The 20,313-nt window shown below is 44.1% G+C and overlaps 1 protein-coding gene across 1 annotated transcript in view; it reads left to right on the forward strand.

The window, feature by feature from the left end:
* Positions 1-20,313, forward strand: part of BCL2 (BCL2 apoptosis regulator) — a 108,995-nt gene that overhangs the window by 80,968 nt on the left and 7,714 nt on the right. The window lies entirely within an intron of this gene.

The following is a 20,313-nucleotide window of genomic DNA, read 5'->3' on the forward strand; positions in this document are numbered from 1 at the left end:
GATTGGCTTGCTCCTATACAGTGGTACCTCAGGTTACATACGCTTCAGTTTACATACGCTTCAGGTTACAGACTCTGCTACCCCAGAAATAGTGCTTCAGGTTAAGAACTTTGCTTCAGGATGAGAACAGAAATCGTGCTCTGGCGGCGTGGCAGCAGCAGGAGGCCCCATTAACTAAAGTGGTGCTTCAAGTTAAGAACAGTTTCAGGTTAAGTACGGACCTCTGGAACGAATTAAGTACTTAACCTGAGGTACCACTGTAATTTGAATGATAACATTATTCTATTATATATTTTCTACTAACTATTAGCCTACGTGTTGTGTTTGCATTGTTGTGATTAGTACTTATTGCAACACAGCGGTTTGTTTTTGGTTCAGTATTCTGTTTTCAACAGTGGCCAACGAAAGAGAGTAGTAATAATAAAATGCAGACTACCTCTCAAGGCTGGAGCAGAGGTGACGTGGGTGGGAGATCTAGCTGCAGAATGGAACTCCTGAATCTTGTCTGTTTTCTGTATTTTATATAAACCTGCACACAAAATAACCCCTTTTGAAAATAGCCCCCCAGCCCCAGAAACACTTGATCAAAATTTGCTTTTCTCCTGGGCCTGACTTAGATCACAAGACTCCAGCTGGCCTTTTCTGAGATACACATCCAGGTATGTGTTTGTCTTTATATATAGTATACAATATATATTGTGTACTATAGAAATCAATGCAGTGGATTAGTGCCCATTATAAATTACGCATTCAGAAGAGAGAGAGAGAGAACGAGAACAAGGTACTAAGGTTAAATATAAAGGAATTAGCTATGCAGACTTGAAGCACTTAGTGCGTGAAATCATCTTGATGGATGGCTCGAAATTGTAAAGTTGTGTTTGTTCATGTAGTACAGAAACCGCATCTGACACTATGTTGATATACATGCCATATATCTATTTCTTTAATTGCTGGGTTTTGAACTATTCTTGGTTCTTTGTGTCTCGCCTTCTTTTTGATCTGATATCTAGTATTAATCATTTATTCACGGTGGTAGAAGCCAGACAAATGAGATAAATTATGCCGTGTTCTCTCGACAGGATAATTAAAGTCAACTGAAAGATCACAATGGCAGGTTTAGATAATATTATATGTATCCACCCCTGATTTGTCTCGCCAGGGACCCTATTTCACAGTATTAAGCACAGCTAGCCTTTTTTGTCCAGCTTTGTAAAGGCCCAGTAGGGGGACACATGGTTAGAAAAGAGGAAATTCATCAACGAAAAAAGAGGGCATGGGTTGGCATAACATTTAAATATGAGGAATATCCTCCATAAAGTATAATTGGCCATCCATTAAGAGTCCAGGAGTCAGCAAACTTTTTCAGCAGAAGGCCGGTCCACTGTCCCTCAGACCTTGTGGGGGGGCGGACTATATTTTGAAAATAAAAATAAAAATGAACGAATTCCTATGCCCCACAAATAACCCAGAGATGCATTTTAAATAAAAGTACAAGGATACAGAATAGTTTTGTGTTTTTGGATTTGTGCAACAGCACCTAGCTGAACCTTTTCCACCTGTCTCCTCTGGTACAACCATAAGGAGAAGATCAGAAGCATCAAATTCCATTTTTAGCTAATCCCAGTTTACCATTTTGTCTGAACATGGTAAACTGTGGTTAGGTTTAACGGGGGTTTACCCAAAGAAGCCAGGATCAGAAACCAGGACTTGAAGTTGGCTTATTTAGATGAACTGTGGTTAAAACTAACATACAAACTGACAAAGTGTAGTTAGTTGAAAATGGAAGCAAATGCTTCCAAACCCATCATTGCAGGGGGTTGGACTCGATGACCCTTGGTGTCCCTTTCAACTCTACAGTTCTATGATTCTGTGGCTGCACCAGAGGATGAAAAGATAAGGGAAGCACCAAAACCCATGGCTTCTTCGTGTTGCACTGTACTATGGTTTTCTGTTACGTCTGAATGCAGACAGAAGCTGCTTTCAGATTTCCTCTGCTAGATTGGAGTGCTGGTGTTAAAAAAGGCACACACACAAAAATAGAGGAAAAACTCAATAGATTTCACTGTATGAAAGACTAGTGAGCAAATACGGAGGTACAATCTGTATTGTTCCTGACCAACAAAGGCAGAGGCAGAGCTCATAGCTCACTTCTGCAAATCAGTCTTCACTCATCTTTGAGAGCATCCATCCAGCTGTCATAACCAGTGCAAGATGGAGATTAACCAATTCAAGGTGCTGATGAATGATTGGAAATATTTTAATAACAAACTGAAACTTCTCATTTTCCATGTTTATTGTACTCTGACTTTACAGGGTATTTACTTAGAAGATTTATATTCTGTCTTTTGATCCTCAAGGAGCGGCAGGAAGTGACCACAATGTGGTCAGTATGTTGCATAGGAGCCAACCTCTAGGTTGAGGGGGCCAGGCCCCCACAAATATTGACAGGCCTTCTCAGTGCTTTTTTGTGGGGGGACGCAGGGGTACGCATACCCCTAAACATTTTATGAATCTAAGTTTGGCCTTATTGAGGGGTAGTATTTCAATATGAGTAGGAAAATGAGAGTACCACTAAACATTTTTTAAGAAAGAAAGCACTGGGCATTCTCATTCAAATGGTGTGTGTGCACTGCGTCATGTGATCAGTTATGCAGAGTGGGGTTTACCTGGGTCCCCACAATACAGTGGTACCTCTCAGGTTAAGTACTTAATTCGTTCTGGAGGGCTGCTCTTAACCTGAAACTGTTCTTAACCCGAGGTACCACTTTAGCTAATGGGGCCTCCCGCTGCCGCCGCGCCACCGACGCACAATTTCTGTTCTCATCCTGAGGTAAAGTTCTTAACCCGAGGTACTACTTCCAGGTTAGCGGAGTCTGTAACCCGAAGTGTTTGTAACCCGAAGTACCACTGTATTTTATTCAAGTTGGCCCTCCTGGTATGTTGCCTGGCTGACAGGGCAGGATTTGCTCCACCTTTCTAGCAAACAATTTTTTACAAATGCTGCTTTGCATTTAACTTACTTAATTATTCAGCACATCTCTTGCTGTTCCTTTGCATCCATTTGAGAAGAGTCAAATGCTTCTCTCCCAATCACACCTTTACCTGGAGCTAGAAAATCATAATCATAACCCAGAACAGCAAAGTAGGTCAGGAGGGCTCTGTCTCTTACCATCCCTTTGGAGTCTGGTTCTGGGGAAATTGTGAAACATGACCTCTAGAGGCTTTCCAGAGGCACAGTTAGAACAGGGGTCCCCAAACTAAGGCCCACAGGCCAGATAAGACCCAAGGGACTCGTTTATCTGGCCCACGGCGACCCCTACCACCCGCTCTTACCGGCGCTGTGCGGCTGCCCACTTTCAGGTCTGAGGAGCACCGGAAATAGCTTGTGTGTATGCACGTTATTTCCTGTGCACATCCGGGTCGGAGGAGGCCCATGCACATGCACACAAGCTGTTTCCAGTGCTCCTCCGAGCCGGAAGTGCGCTGGAAATAGCGTGTGCGCACGCGATCCCCCGCCATGCAATTGGCGCTGGAGAAACCGGCCCAAGGCACGGTAAGTTTGCTGAGCCCTGAGTTAGAACTTGGGTAGGCAGACTAAGGCCAGGGGGCCTTAGTTTCTAGCCCAATCGCCTTCTAAATCTGGCCTGCGGACGGTCCGGGAATCAGCATGTTTTTACATGAGTAGAATGTGTCCTTTTATTTAAAATGCATCTCTGGGTTATTTATGGGGCATAGGAATCCGTTCATCCCCCCCCCAAAAAAATATAGTCCAGCCCCCCCACAAGGTCTGAGGGATGGTGGACCGGCCCACAGCTGAAAAAGGTTGCTGACCCCTGAGTTAGAACGTACAGGCATCTGGAAGTGAATCCACAAAGAGGTGAGCTCTAATCTGCTCTGTTCCTAAGCGGCAGCTGGGGAAAGATAAATCAGGGTTTCAAATTACCCTTTCCAATTAGGTTGGCACATAAGGCAAACCACAGGTTACAAGGTTAAGCAGGTACAGAACAGGCAAGATTATGTGGCTAAGTGCTAGCTCAGACAGAGCTCCAACAAGCGCCACACCCTCTGTACTTTCTTTTTGAAGTTCAGGGTAGGCAACAGCTATTTGCATAGCAAGCGTCTGGAATCCTGGGCAATCAGGTGCGCACTCCTTCACGTGCAGGGGTTTGTTTGTGCCACCACTTGGAGATGAGGGTGGAGTGAGAGCCAGCTTGCTATCAGACATGCTGCACTAAATAATAAGCGCTTATTTAGGTCTTGCCTGTTGGGGAAGGCTCTTTGGTGACAGGAGGTACCTCTGGAATTCCACCCCACGGGGTCCTTCCCTAGGATCAGGAAAATAAAAACATCTTCAGCTGATGCCAGAAGGACAACAGGGTTAATGCCAGGTAGGCCTCTTTGAGGGAAGGAATTCCACAAATGGGGCGCCACTACTGAGAAGGCACTGTCTCTGATCACCTCACCTAACCTCATCTCAGATGGGAGGGTCACATGGAAGAGAGTTTCTGAAGAGGACCTCTGCGCATCTGTAGGTTAGTACAGGAGCAGGCATCCTACAGGTACCTGGGTCCTAAGCCATATAGGACTTTAAACAGAAGCATCAGCTCATTGAATTTTGCTGGATCATGAGTGATAGGTTCCTACTGACATGGGTGTCTGCCTTATTATTCCTAGTTGGATCTGTGGATCCTTGCAACTCAGTATTGTCTCCATTGACTGGCAATGGCTTTTCAGAGTTTCATACAGGATCTTTCCCAAGCCCTACTTTGGAAAATGCCAGGCACTGAACCTGGGACCGTTTGCAAGCTAAGGACATGCTCTATGACCACTGAGCCTGAAGGAAGCACCACAGAACAAATATTCTGGCTGCAATCTTAAATTTGCTCACAAGGGCGTAGGCCTCTTTGAATTCAGCGGGACTTGCTCCTGGTTGCTTAGGGTAGCACTGTCAAATGCTCGTGTTCACGTACATGCAATTACTACTTTTTGTTCTTGTTAATTTAGTCTGTTTTCCAGCTACATTAATTAATCAGAATGAAGCCTGTCTAAAGCTTACAGGGTTGTGGTTGGCTGATTGTGCTTCTTCTTCTTGTTGTTGTTGTTTTAAGAAGCAAAGGATAACAAATGTCTTTGAAGTGAAACTAAAATTGCATTTGTAGGCTTAAAACCTGCATACAACCAATCCAAATAGCAAGGTGTGTGGAGGTATCGCTGTGCCTGATGCAATAGCCTGGTCATTCAGCTGTTTCACTCCAGGCTATATAATTGTCAGAACAAATTTGGGGGATGCTCACGAGCCAAGTGAGCAACTTTGCTTTTCCACAGAGGTTGCACCAGTAACTTGGCAGGATTTGATGTTAAAAGATGTAAGATTAAAAATGCATTTGCCCCCTTGAAGCCAAAGGAGCAGCACAGGCCACAAGCTAAATAATTAAATGGTAAAGCTTCAGATGTAGATTGTGCCGGTTTTTAAGGGGTGGGGAGAATAGGAAGGATGAATATATTAATAATGAGCACGTATTTAGTTCATATGATATTTATATAGTTCTATAGAGCATCCAAAGCACTTCACATACATTTCTCACAATCCTCAGAATGTTGTTGTTGTTGTAGATTAGGCTCAGAGATGGTGACTGGCCCAAGGTTATCCAGTGAGCTTCGTGGCTGAACCCTGGTCTCCCAGGTCAATGTCCAACACCTTAACTTTTACACCACACTATGAATTAGGTTGAGGGACGCGGGTGGCGCTGTGGGTTAAACTACAGAGCCTAGGACTTGCCGATCAGAAGGTCGGTGGTTCGAATCCCTGCAGTGGGGTGAGCTCCCGTTGCTCGGTCCCTGCTCCTGCCCACCTAGCAGTTCGAAAGCACGTCAAAGTGCAAGTAGATAAATAGGTACCGCTCCAGTGGGAAGGTAAACGGCATTTCCGTGCGCTGCTCTGGTTCGCCAGAAACAGCTTAGTCATGCTGGCCACATGACCCGGAAGCTGTACGCCGGCTCCCTCGGCCAGTAAAGTGAGATGAGCGCCGCAACCCCAGAGTCGGCCATGACTGGACCTAATGGTTAGGGGTCCCTTTACCTTTGTGAATTAGGTTGATGCTTTTATCCCCATATTACAGAAGAGAGGTGGGGAATGCTGAGGCCAAGAGATAGTGGCTAGCAAATTCTTCATAGCTCCTAAGATGATACGTTTATATTCCTGCATTGCCGGAGGTTGGACTACATGATGCTTGGGGTCCCTTCCAACTCTACTATTCTATGATTCTATGAACCAGGGGTTTTCTAGGTTGCACTGTCAGCATGCTCCGTAAGGTACCATGCCTAGCATATAACATACCACAGCTTCAGAAAATTTGGAAATACATAATACAAAAAATACAATATGCCCTACAATATATATTTACAACCAACCAACCAACCAACCAACCAACCAACCTTCTTAGTGTTTAAGTTAGCAGAGGACAGGCTATTACAGTGGTACCTTGGGTTACATACGCTTCAGGTTACATACGCTTCAGGTTACAGACTCCGCTAACCCAGAAATTGTACCTCGGGTTAAGAACTTTGCTTCAGGATGAGAACAGAAATCATGCTCCGGCAGCACAGCGGCAGCAGGAGGCCCCATTAGCTAAAGTGGTGCTTCAGGTTAAGAACAGACCTCCGGAACGAATTAAGTACGTAATCCGAGGTATCACTGTATAGAAGAAATGAATATATCAGTGACAAACCTTCAAGAGTGGGTAGTTGCAGAGCTCCTAAAGTGATCTCTGGAATGGTCTTGGTTGTCATCATTACAGAGTCAGGTGATATATTTCCAAGGCAGAGATACAAGTTTTATGGTTCAACTTCCGCAGGCAACAACAGAGGAGAAGCAGGATATTCTGGACCACAGTCTCAAAGCTATTTGTGGGTTGGCCTATTGCTCAAGAGTGTTGCGGGATGGGTTGAAGTTGTCTCTTTCACAAGGCAACTCACATCAGAGTACAAGAGGAGAAAACATTTAACCGGAGCAGCGCAGAGAATCAAGAGGCAGAGAATGCAAGGCGGGAGTTTCATGCTGCTCAGCTAATAATTCATTCCTGCTCAGACTGTTTCTGTTCCACACTGTCCATATTGTTAGTGCTGGCTCAGAGTCCCAGTTTCAGCAATTTCAGATGAAGAACCAAAAAAAGAGCCACTGATTTCTTTTGCATTGATTTTGTATTCCTTCTCTTTTTGTTTTAATCAAACCTTATTCTGTGCCTGCAGATCACAAACCATTCGTTAGTTGAGTAGGGATGGCACTTAAATTTTAATTATGTGTGCCCAGTTGTTGGAATGAGCAGAATCCGGAGCAGAATATATTTTGAAAATATATTGTAGGACAGTTGTGTCTTAATTGCAATAGCTTTACAAAATAAAAAGCCCAAAAGCTTTAATATTGCAGATGTGAGATGTAATAAATAGAAAGCTGGAAAGATGCTTAAAAAGAAGCGTCTTCTGTTTTAAGTAGAGTATTCCAAAAATTATTTGCATGGGCACGCCACTAGTCCCCATGAAGGTGGCTTGCAAAGGTTTTATTTTCTTCTCTGCAGTTGAAGCCATTGGCTTGATATAAATACTGGATGTAGTCAATGAATATTTTCCCTTTTCTGTAGAAACAGCCTACTGGTAGCAACATCGAATCCAATCTGCCTTTGGGGCATGTGATGTTATGGATGCTTTCAGTCCCTAATTCTCAAATTGCTTTGTAAATTAAATCATTTTATGATGGTCTAAAAGTACTAGATACTGACACTAGGAGTGTATATATTCTGTGTTTGGTCAACAGAATGCAGGAAAGGCTCTCACACTTCACCTGCATTTCCTCATCTGGAAAAAAAGAAACCAAACAAACACTACATGAGACATTACTTTTTCTCCAATACCTTCCATTGGCTGGGGCACAAAATCCTCCCAGTGTTAAACATCAATAGATTTATTGGGTATGTAATATGTCCTGACCTCTTTTTTGCTTTATGAAAGAAAACTCTGTGTGGGGTACATTAATCTGCTTCCCTGGATTAGGTTATTGGTTTTTTTCTTTTGTCATCCCCCCCACCTTTTTTTCTTACCCCAATACTTTACATTGGGACGCAGGTGGTGCTGTGGGTTAAACCACAGAGCCTAGGGCTTGCCGATCAGAAGGTCGGTGGTTCGAATCCCCGCAACGGGGTGAGCTCCCGTTGCTCGGTCCTAGCTGCTGCCAACCTAGCAGTTTGAAAGCACATCAAAGTGCAAGTAAATAAATAGGTACCGCTCCGGTGGGAAGGTAAATGGCGTTTCCGTGTGCTGCTCTGGTCTTCTAGAAGCGGCTTAGTCATGCTGGCCACATGACCTGGAAGCTGTACACTGGCTCCCTTGGCCAATAAAGCGAGATGAGCGCCGCAACCCCAGAGTCGTCCGTGACTGGACCTAATGGTCAGGGGTCCCTTTACCTTTACATTACATTACCCCAATGGCAAAAGGTAATACATCTCTTAGGATGTTTTACATCCTGGGCTCTTTTTTGCTTCCAGAAAGAAAACTTAAAATGGTAAGTGGTTGAAATTTGATAGCCTTGTGTTACTACTGCGCAGGTGACAAAATGTCCTGGAAGGACTATGCTGTGGGTCTTTTCCTGTGTAAGGTCTGCGACGAAACATGCGCCTGGGGTAAAACTTTGCCCCAGGGTTAATGCTGATTTCACCAAAGCGAATTTTCATCCTCAGACGACCATGATTAACTGTTGGTTTTGTAACACCACTGGCAGCTGCTACGCCGGTGTCAGATGCATAGCCTTATTCCCCGAGTTGGCTTGTCAAAGAATGGAGACAAAAAGAAAAAAAGCAACCCCCACAGGAGCTGTCTTTTGGGTTATTGCAAAACAGTGTGTAAGTGAATTAAGTCGGAGACGCCAAGACTAATTGCTATAACGTTTCCCAGGCGGGCCTAAGCTTAGCAAGCCCCAGAATGGAGCGGGTGTTCCCAGACTGCCATATAAATAGCCCCGACTCTTAATCAAGGGAAAGTATTTCAGACCCTGCAGACATTCCCTGCCGGTCTTGCAACCCCAGAGCCTTCCAGCATTGCTCCCAAGGAACAAGGGCAGCAGGAGTTCTCTCTTGTCAATCGACCAGAGGCTTCAGATGTTTCCCAGTCTATGACTTCAGCTTCCACCATGCTGGTAATTTCTGATAGCTCCTAGGCAACATGGAGTTAGTGGGGCAAAACACTGAAATAACATTGGTGTAGCTCTGCTATGGCCCTCCTGTTAACCTCTGAATGCAGGCAAGGAGGTAGAAGCTGAAAGGCTGGAAGCTCATGGCTGAGGTCACATTTCAAGTGGAGCTGGCCTGCCTCACAAAGGCCAGAGTAAGGCTGGAACCCATGGCTCTTGGTTCGTAATGCAGTTCCGCTAGAAGGAAAGACAGGAAGCATGAAGACACAGCTACGCATGTTGGCTGTGTGTGTGTGTTTGATGCATAAAATGATGCACATGTTCTCAGCTCCTTTGTTCTAACAATGTAGAATTTGCCAAAAGGTACTTGACTATGGCAGTGCCCTGCCAAAAAGCTATCTCCTTGCAGCAGTGCTCCAGATGTGTCACCCCACTTGGTGGGGTGGTACCCCAAGTGGTAATGAAGTTTCAGCTGTTTAAAATGTACTGTGTTGGGGTAGGGGGTAGAAGGATCTGTCAATTTCAGCCTTCTCAGGTTCTCATTTCCCTAAGCTTAAATTCAGTTCTGCACATTTCTGCAATAATCTCTGATTTAAAAAAAAATAAATCCCGTTAAATTTATTCAGTGTTTTAGTGTATTATTATTATTATTGGCATGCCACCCTTTATCTGTACATCTCAGGGCAGTTTATCCTAATAAACACATTTTGTATGCACTTTTGACTATCGTACACATTTTCTGCAAGCAATTTCTCCTGATCAAATGCATTTTGGTGTGGTAATTTTCATTGATAGATGCATTTTCTGTGGTTGGCAAATGTGTACAATTTCCTCCTAACATAGGCATTTTTGTAAACCTTGTTTGGTTGGAGAACTGCAATCACAACATTTGGATGAGTGCAAAATTCAAAGACTGGATTTCACTCTCTCACCTCTGTCATAGAACACAGAATTGTAGAGTTGGAAGGAACCACGTCCAAACCCCTGCAAACTTTCATCCAACGTGGGGCCTGAACCCTCGACCCTGAGATAAATGGTCTTATGCTTTACCTACTGAGCTATCCCTCAGGTGTGTTTCAGTTTGTTGTTTTGGAAAGTGCAAACCTGATACATTCAGCTGAACTGAATCTAATTTCTCCCCTATCCCTAGTGTGGAATAACAAAGCGTGAAAGCATTTGTTGGTTGCCACCATATGAAGCCTGTAAGGTTTTAATTAAGCCCAGAGGAGACAGAGACAGACAGTTGCTCAACACTGGAACAGCTTGTCTTTGGAGGAGAGGTGTATCCTCCTTTATCAGAAGTATTTAACCCAGAGATAGATGACTATCAAGGAATCTATACTTGGATTTCTTTGCATGTCCTGATTTGAACAGAGGGTTGTGTTAGGTGACTTCTGAGATCCCTTCCAAATGTAGAATTCCATGATTCTATGGAAGTTTTGCTTTGCATCAACCAGATAGTTAAAAATTGCCAATTGTAGATCCCAACCATAAGGAACTTCGCCTGTCTCCTCTTGATATTAATATCCTGGTTTTCTGCCGAGGGGTATAATCTCAGGAGGTCTAAACCATCTTTTTCTTCTTCTTCCGAATGCATCAATCAGCCACATCAGTGACATTCTAAATATCTGGACCAATATTTAATTAAAAAGATGGATTGCATCAAAATGCAGTTGTAAACAGAAACTACTTTGTTGCTTTGATGTTTTGGCAGCATCCAACAGAACAACAACAACAACAAAGGCCTGTTTACTGAATTTCATTGCCCCAATGTATGTGAACTGCAAAGCTGCCAGTTCAAAATCTGACCTATAAAGCAGGCACTGATATTAAGTAGAGCTACTTACCCTGTTCTATGGAGCCGCAACATTTTGAAAAAAGGACTTTCAAAAATCCTTTAAAGACAAGGAACATGTGTGCATACATACTTGGTACATTTACCGTGTGCGTGTGTGTGTGCGTGCCTCACTTACTTTCAAAGTGGACAGTGCCCAAAACGCCCCCACTCCTTTCATGGTCTCCCAAGACAGACACATGCCAACGAGTAATTGAGGTGTTGGCACCCAGAGAAACTGAGGTGTGACTCAAATCAGTTCTCTGTGAATATCAGAATTATGAGACACCAGAGCAAGCACAACACAATGTCAGGCAGTTGGATCCTAATTGACACAAAGTCTGAGGCAAATATTCGCCTTAAAAATGTACACATACATACAATGTTATTTTTAAAGCAACACTTGGGTCCCAGTACAAGTGTGTCGTTTTCAGGGTGTCACGTTACCAAGGTTTTGGTCCATAAAGGCAGCGGCCTACTAAGCTAGCTTTCCCTCCTCGCAAAAGCATTTCTGAACTCAGTTACTATTTGAGGGGAGATCACGTGGGCCTGCTGCTCATATTGTTTATTTTTTGCTTCTAAAATGGCGTAACTGCATCTCAGTGATAGGGACCACACTTGGCAGAAGGTGTCCTGCTCAGTTTTCTAGGTCTCCAATTTAAAGCATCTCTAGTAGCAAAGATTTCTGCAGGGCCGTGGAGAGCAATTGCCAGTCAGGATAGGTGGGGGGAAGTGGCATAGATGTAATTATTATTATTATTATTATTATTATTATTATTATTATTATTATTATTATTATTTGCTGCCCATCAGACTGGGTTGCCCCAGCCACTCTGGGCAGCTCCCAACAAAAAAAATAGTAAAAACATAATACATTACACACTGAAAACTTCATGGCCCATTCAAAACTACAGCTCTGTAGAACAAAACAAATCAAAAAGGAACAAGACCATGCAACATCTGAAGTGCAGTTACACACAATCAGAGATTCTTATTTTTTATAATTAGGCTTCTATACAAAATTATGGAGGGAAGTGGAAGGAGACATAAGCTGTTATCCTGTCACTCACAACTAGTTCTGCCTTATTATGAAGTGAGCTAGAACCACGTCACATGAGTTTCCTCAAAAGCTGGCATTAGCATTGTTTACTTGTGTGACTGAGTCATACAGAGGGCAGCATAAAAGAGCAGCAAGGTGAGTAGCTGCTCTCCGCCAAGCCTTGGGAAGACTTGCCAGCTTTTCATTCAGTGCAGTGTGGCTGAAGAGGATATCCTGTTGGACCAGTGATAACAAGGGAAATAAAATCACTTCCTCACCAGCTGTTTGATTCAGGTAGAGAGAGAAAGAGAAAAAAGGAAGTCGACTTCCTCTGGGTGTGCACTCTACCCACCACCCCCTCACTCATTAATGCAAAGTGCAGCACCAGAGAAACCACTCACTCCCCTATTTTATATGCAGCACAGATCAATAACAGAGCACTGAACTAGAGCAAATAGGAAGTTCTGGGTCTTCGCTGCATAGGAGCTGCATTTTAGTCCATGGCAGCCAATGGTACAGAACAGGGCGCTGACACTGATCTATTGTAGTGCTGCCTGTCTGTGGCGTAGTGTGGGTTGCCAGTGCCCAGCGCAAGGAAAATACCGCATTTACTTGAATCTAATGCACACCTCAAGGGGACACGGGTGGCGCTGTGGGTTAAACCACAGAGCCTAGGACTTGCTGATCAGAATGTCGGCGGTTTGAATCCCCGCGGCGGGGTGAGCTCCCGTTGCTCGGTCCCTGCTCCTGCCAACCTAGCAGTTTGAAAGCACGTCAAAGTGCAAGTAGATAAATAGGTACCAGCGGGAAGGTAAACGGCGTTTCCGTGCACTGCTCTGGTTCGCCAGAAGCGGCTTAGTCTTGCTGGCCACATGACCCGGAAGCTGTACACCGGCTCCCTCGGCCAATAAAGCGAGATGAGCACCACCACCCCAAAGTTGGTTATGACTGGACCTAATGGTCAGGGGTCCCTTTACCTTTAATGTGCACCTCAATTTGCAAAACCTTGAAGCCAAAAGAGTATTTGCTGGCGAATGTCAATGTGCCATCAAATCTAATGCGCACCCTAATTTCCAATACGTAATTTGGCCAAAAAGAGGTGTGCATTACATTCGAGTGAATACGGTATTGCACCCCCTAAGGCAAGTATTGTGCCCTCTAAAGGGTGTCTCTATTCGGCACTGCTGCTGTTGCCAGATGTAGCAGTGGCAGAACATGCATGTGTGTCTCCTTGGGCTAGGGCACCACCATGAGTCCCGCTGTCTGCCCACCTCCCCTGCTGGTGGGGGGCACTGTGCAGCCAATGGATGCCAGGAACCGACCTCTCCCAGCTCTTGTTCGTTGTGCTGCTCAAGTGGGGCGGGTGGGCAGGATGGGGAGAGTGCCTCCAGTTGGAATGGCAGTGGCAGAGGTGTGCCTCTAACCAATTTTCTTTTGCGCCTGAGGCAATTGCGCCAGTAGCCCTCCTCACGCTATGCCTCTGCTGTCTGTTCCAATCGGCAAAGGTCTTCAAAGCTTATTGCCTATTTTCAAACAGAGATGCCAGTGTTTGAACTGTATACAGATAACATGTGCCTCTCCCTTTTTTGGCACCTCATTTAAATGAAACTAAATCACGTGAAGATAATTGAGGATAGGGACTAATTTTAGACGCGACACCTGCCGTGTAAAACATCCCTTCCCCAAATCCCCAAACCTGTACTGATGTAGCCCCTTCACCCTTTAAATGTGATGCTTAGCATAAGAGGGCTTCAACGGAAAACAGTTTCTTTATGGTGGTGATACATGAGGAAGGCACCACATCAAAATGTGCCTGTGCTTCCGAGTAAATATATTTAAGAACAGGGATGCAAATCCGTACATCAGTAAAATACAGTCTGAAAAGCTACCATCCAAAAACCAACAGCGGCTTACAAAAAGCAGCATCTCAAATAATTAAAGGTTGGAGCTGTGGGTTTGCATACGCCTTCCAGTTGGCTCGGATTTCTCCTGTCAGGCTTAAGCAAGGCTCTCTTAACCAAGATCTGAAACCAGGATTTGAGGCTCCTTCCATAGTTAAGAGGGAACCTCATTAATTGACCGTGACCTTAATGCCAATGTAAAACTAAGCTAGAGGCTGGTGGCGTGGAGGGCTGCTGGGAGACAGAGGAGAGGGCTGGGTCTCTCAGAACCATGACTCAGAGCTGCATTGGTTGTATAAAAAAGGTAAAGGGACCCCTGACCGTTAGGTCCAGTCGTGGACGACTCTGGGGTTGCGGCGCTCATCTCGCTTTACTGGCCGAGGGAGCAAGTGTACAGCTTCTGGGTCATGTGGCCAGCATGACTACACCGCTTCTGGCGAACCAGAGCAGAGCATGGAAACGCCGTTTACCTTCCCACCGGAGCAGTACCTATTTATCTACTTGCACTTTGATGTGCTTTCGAACTGCTAGGTTGGCAGGAGCAGGGACCGAGCAACGGGAGCTCACCCCGTTGCGGGGATTTGAACTGCCGACCTCCTGATAAGAAAGTCCTAGGCTCTGTGGTTTAGACCACAGCGCCACCCACGTCCTGCATTGGTTGTATACCTTGTCCTTTTTAGTACATTCCATTTGTCAAACATATGAATTAGGTGGCCAGAGGCAATACCATTTTGAAACCTTTTCTCCTGGCTTTCCCAGAGCAATCGTTCAGCTGTTCCGTAACCCTTCCCTTGCAAAGCCCCTGCTGGCTTGCCAAGCCAAACTTAGGAAACAAATATGCCGTTAGCTGTTGGAGAGCTACAAATCTTTTACATCTGAAGCTGCTCCCTTGAACTTAGTGGGGCTTACTTTTGAGTAGGCAGCGTAGGACTGTACTGCACATCTCTCTCATGGGCCTTTAGGTTTTGTGCTTGCACTCAAGCCAAAACATTTGCGCCAGATATTCTTCAGCTCTAGCAGCATAAATAGTTGTGGTGGACCACAGCTCAAGGGATGGGGCAGAAATTAGACTCAGTTTGCATTTAAAGGCAGACTTACCCACTCACACTTTTCAAAACAGTGTGCAAACTGTTGCACAGCCACCCTTCAAAATTAACACTTCTTTAAATTTTGCAATGCAGTTCCCCAGCCAAGAATTGTGCATGCAAAACAGAAGGCTTATACAGGGATAAAGTGTGCATAAAAATGCACACATTAGTGAAAATAACATACAAAAGTATGTTATTACTTGGATTCATTCCAGTCTGGCTTCAGGTCTGACTATGGAACTGGAACTGCCCTGGTTGATGATGTTTTAGGACCTGCCTTATTTTTGCTACTGCAAACCATAAATGAATGGTTTTTATCGTTGTGTTTTAACAATTGTAACTCTCCCTAGGACAGGCATCCCCCAAACTCTTCCCCCCAGCTGTTTTGGGACTACAGTTGCCATCATCCCTGACCACTGATCCTGTTAGCTAGGGATGATGGAAGCTGTAGTCCCAAAACAGCTGGAGGGCCGGGTTTGGGGGTGCCTGCCCTAGGACCTTAGGGTGAAGGGTGGGTTATTTTTTATTATTAATTCTATCCTATCCTATTCTTATATTATGTTTGGAGAAATTGCTTTGCAAAAAGGTGCATGCATATTGGGCAAAAATGCATACAAAAATTAGGAGAAATCTGCTGATGAATTTTCTTGAGTTTGGTTTTTTAATTGCAAACTGATGTAGAAAGGTGGAGAACTGAACCTGAGAATGGAAAAAATGAGAAACAGAAACGGACAAGTTTGTCAATTCCTACAATGCTGGTACAAAAACAACAACCTTCTCTCTGCCTAAGGCCTTGGAGAACCAATGCCAGTCAGAGAAGAACAGTACCAGGTTAGATGGACCAATGACCTCACCTGGTATAAAGCATCTTCATATGTTTTGATGGGATCAGTCTAGAAAGTCAGCAATGGTTCGTGTCTGCTCATTTCCTCTCCTTCCATGGGATAGAAGAAGGAGACACCAAGAGTGTAGCTGGTTCCCAAGTGTGTAGCTGTTCCCCCAAAAATGTCCCTCCTCAACCCTGCCCTCCTAAAGACTCTGCTTGCGAGACATCACCTATGCAAATCAGTGGGTCTTTTTCAGCTGCCCACCTCCCACTTCCCTGTTGGTTTAGTGCATAAAATGGGTCCGGGTGTTTGTTTAAATCAGGTTTTCAGACTTAAACAAATAGTGACAGGCTGTTCAAACAAGCTTCGGAAATAAGTCTAATCAGGATGTTTGAGAAAGCACCAAAGAGGAAAGGAAAGGACCCATAAAACAGTTACTTAGAATATATGGTGCAGTCGCCATAAGGTAGACGTTGATGTTATTGTTGTCATAGTCTCAATAAGAACAGGGATTTCCCGCTGTGCATTTTCTGCTTATGTTTCTTTACCCGTCACCATAACTCAGAGCTTTAACATTGTCTCAATGTCACTGCAGCCCACCCTCGCTCGGTCTGCCCTCTTTCATGCTTAGCACAGACAACCCACTACCTATGAGATTAAAAGGGGGGGGGGAGGCGAAGCTGACAAATCAGAAAACAAGTCAATCTAATTTTGCAATGACTTCATCTTCTTGTTGACTTTCGTAGCTTTAGAAATCCATAGATGAGCACCAATACTTGCATTTCCTCTGTCTTTATTTTTTAAAAAAATAACCTTATTGGAATTGCATCTCAGTTGCCATTTTTAATCCAACTTGTCTACTCCATTTCCAAAGCAAAGCATTGGCTAAAATGATCAAGAGGAAAACTCTGCAGCAATGACATCAGAGTTCTGCAAGGTTTGCTTGCAGTCCACATTATAGCGCTGGTATATAGTATTCAGAAGTGTTGGGGGGGTTTTTTGGGGGGGGTGACTCAATTAGTTAAATAGTGCAGGAAAGTACATGACTTACAGTCCAGCATTAGTGCAGTCAAATATTAAGGCTATCATTACAAACAAACAAAATTGGTGGTTTCTTTAGTTGAGTTATCCTGAATAGGACTTTCTTTGGGGCAATTTTACCCATGCCCTGTTTGTCACTAGACTGCTCAACACTTCACTGGTTATGTATTTATTTCCCCGACTTGAATAGGGCTTTTCACAAAACAGCTCCAAAGCGTTAAACAATTAAACAATTTAATTGCCGTAAAAAACCCCCACCATAAACGCAAATCAATAAACTGAAAGAATGAGCAAGCAACCAAAGGCATGTTGGACTAGGAGTCCTTCACCTGCTTGTTGAGAGGAAGGTCCATAAAATGTGGAAGAAATGGTCCATAGCTGTGTTCCTTGTAGAGGCCAGGCTCGCCTCTAAAAAGTAGGACCATAGGTCTCTTTGAATTGAAATAACCCAGGACTCAAGGCGCTTAGGGTTTTGTGGGTCAAAGGCAACATCTTGACTTGAACCAGGAAGCCTCCCGGTAACCAGTGATGACTTGCTCATCAATACAAGGAAAGATTCCATTGGACAGCCAGTGTCTGAGGTGATGTGGAAGCCTGATCATATGCAGGTCACCTCAGCACCATAGCTGTCAAGTACTAAACACACATGTTTGAATGAGCTCCTTACGTCAAATAACAGATAGAATATATGAGGTGAAGTCTTTGCACAACTTTATGAGGAGATGCGAAGCACCTGCACACATCTAACCAAGCAAGTCCCTTCGAGGCCCAGACTTCAGCCATCTTGTAGCCATTGCTCATCAACACTGTAGATGGTTCTCGCATGCCCAGTTGTCCCTCATCTCCCCTCCTACCCAACTTTTCAGGAGAAAGCTAGGGACCAGTGGAGTACGTTTAAAAGGCTATTTCCTTGTAACTCTAGAAGCACATGTTAAACCATTTCCCCCCTGACATCAGGTGAGGAGACCAAGGAGATGACAAGGGTCTGGTTGTTGGCTTTTGAACCATGTGCACTGCCTTGTTGATACTGTCTGTACATGTGCAGGCAAAGACAACTCAGCAACTCTCTGGGTTGCAACCTGACAGCAGATAAAATGAAGGGCTATTTTGGAAATGTGTTGTTTGCTCTTTCCTCTATTTTAGACATTTTCTTCTTTTAATTGTTTTATTAATGATACATCTTAACTAACTGGAACATAATGTAACTTAACTAATTCCAAATACAAAAGATTAACCTTTTATGCCAGTTCATTTTTCTTTGTAATCCAAAACAACAAACAAACCTTAAATTATTGCGCTTAAGCTTGCAGATGTTCGATCTGTTGGAATCACAGCTGAGAAACTGCACTTAGAGAAGCCGCAATCCAGAAAAGAAAAAAAAGGCAGCCTTGAAGCTGTTTCTTTCAGTGAGGATATCTAACCCTGACTTCTGCAGACTCGTGTGTAGGACTGTTGCCAGTACAGTGGTACCTCAGGTTACAGATGCTTCAGGTTACAGACTCCACTAACCCAGAAATAGTACCTCAGGTTAAGAACTTTGCTTCAGGATGAGAACAGAAATCGCGTGGCAGCAGCGGGAGACCCCATTAGCTAAAGTGGTACCTCAGGTTAAGAACAGTTTCAGGTTAAGAACGGACCTCCAGACCAAATTAAGTTCTTAACCTGAGGTACCACTGTAACTTTAATATTTTGTATTAAAGGCAGTTTGTGCTTGCTTCTGTATAACACTATTTCCCTGTTTGTCTCATTAAAAGTCTAGCTGCACAGGGTTTGAGTTGCATAATGTAAGAAGCCTGATGCGCCATCTTGTGTCAGCTGTTAGATGCATCAATAATTGCTGTATCCAGAATCGGATGTCTAGCTTCAACCATTGTTTATAACAGGCACAGGCAAACTCGGCCCTCCAGATGTTTTGAGACTACAGTTCCCACCATCCCTGACCACTGGTCCTGTTAGCTAGGGATGATGGGAGTTGTAGTCCCAAAACATCTGGAGGGCCGAGTTTGCCTGTGCCTGGTTTATAACTTTGTACCTGTGACACCACCAAGCTCTGCACCTCCTAATCCTTAACCTGTCGGGTTCTGCTGGTGGGAGTAGCTTGGCAGGGTAAGCTGAATTTGTAGCACCCATCATTTTTGGGAGGCACTGTAGTGATAAACCAACATGCCCAGAGTTCTAGACTGGGAAGAGGGAAAAGGTTCTACCAAAATGCTTCATTTGCAACTTATACTGTTTGTTTATTTTTTGAATTTCACAACAACAAACACAAAATGAAATCACAAAGTAGAAAACGAAACCTCCCTCCCACAAACACATTTAAAAGAGCATAGATGGTTTAATCAGCCCAAGTCCTGGTTCTAGAGAAACATTTTCACCTGGTACCTAAAGATAAGTAATGAAGGTGCCGCAGAAAAAGCCCGTTTTTGTGTTGCCGCCCTCCAGACATCTTGTGGAGGAGGCACACAAAGAAGGGCTTCAGAGGATGATTGAAGGGTCCAGGTCAATTCATATGGGGAGAAGATGTCCTTGAGGTATTGTGGTCCTGAGCCATCTAAGGCTTTATAGGTCAATACCAGCACTTTGCATTGGGCCAGAAACTAATCGGCAGCCAGTGCAGTCAGGCCAGGATCAGTGTAATACTTTGCAGTAATGAACCTAGAGGTTACCAGAACATAGACAACAGAAGTTAGGCTATCCCTGTCCAGGTAGGGGAACATCTGGGCTGAAGGCACCCTGTATCACCAAGGCCTCCTGAGCCTCAAGCCACAGCGATGGATCCAGGAGTAGCCACAAGCAGCCTACTGACTCCTTCAGAGGAAGTGTAACCCCTTCAAGAGCAGGCAACATCCCAGCCACCTGGTCTAAGGAACCACTCACTAAAAGAGTCGTACCTGGATTGAACTTCAGTTTGTTGGTTCACATCCAGTCCAATCCCTCAGGCAAGGCAACGGTCCACCTCATGACAGGTTTGGTTTTATAGTTCAGCTGATGTCGAAGAATCCCTTGGTTTGTTGTGAATGCTTGCACCATTTTCTGTTCTAGAATTCTGGCCTTCTGATCTTTGGGCCAAGTGGGGATCAAGAGAATGCTTCTCCTCCTGTAGAGCTGATGTTATTTCCAATTGCTTTTTAAGTTATTGCTTTAATTGAAGTTTCATGCAGTATGTTGTTTTAATTTGAGAGAGAGAGATAAAAACTTCAGATCAAATAATCACACATCTTTGTTTCATATATTGACTAACCACCCAAACCTCCAAAGAATTTTTATTCTAACCTATTTCTACTGCATTGTATCTCAAGCTCTTATTTATTACTAAAAATCCCTGTAATGCAACCATTTTGTCATCTTACTTCCGCTGCTCATATCCTCAATCCTGCCCGCGATTTCACTTTTCCAAATAGTCCA

The sequence above is a fragment of the Podarcis pityusensis genome, assembly GCF_964106645.2.
Source record: "Podarcis pityusensis genome assembly, chromosome: 7".
Classification (NCBI taxonomy): domain Eukaryota; kingdom Metazoa; phylum Chordata; class Lepidosauria; order Squamata; family Lacertidae; genus Podarcis; species Podarcis pityusensis.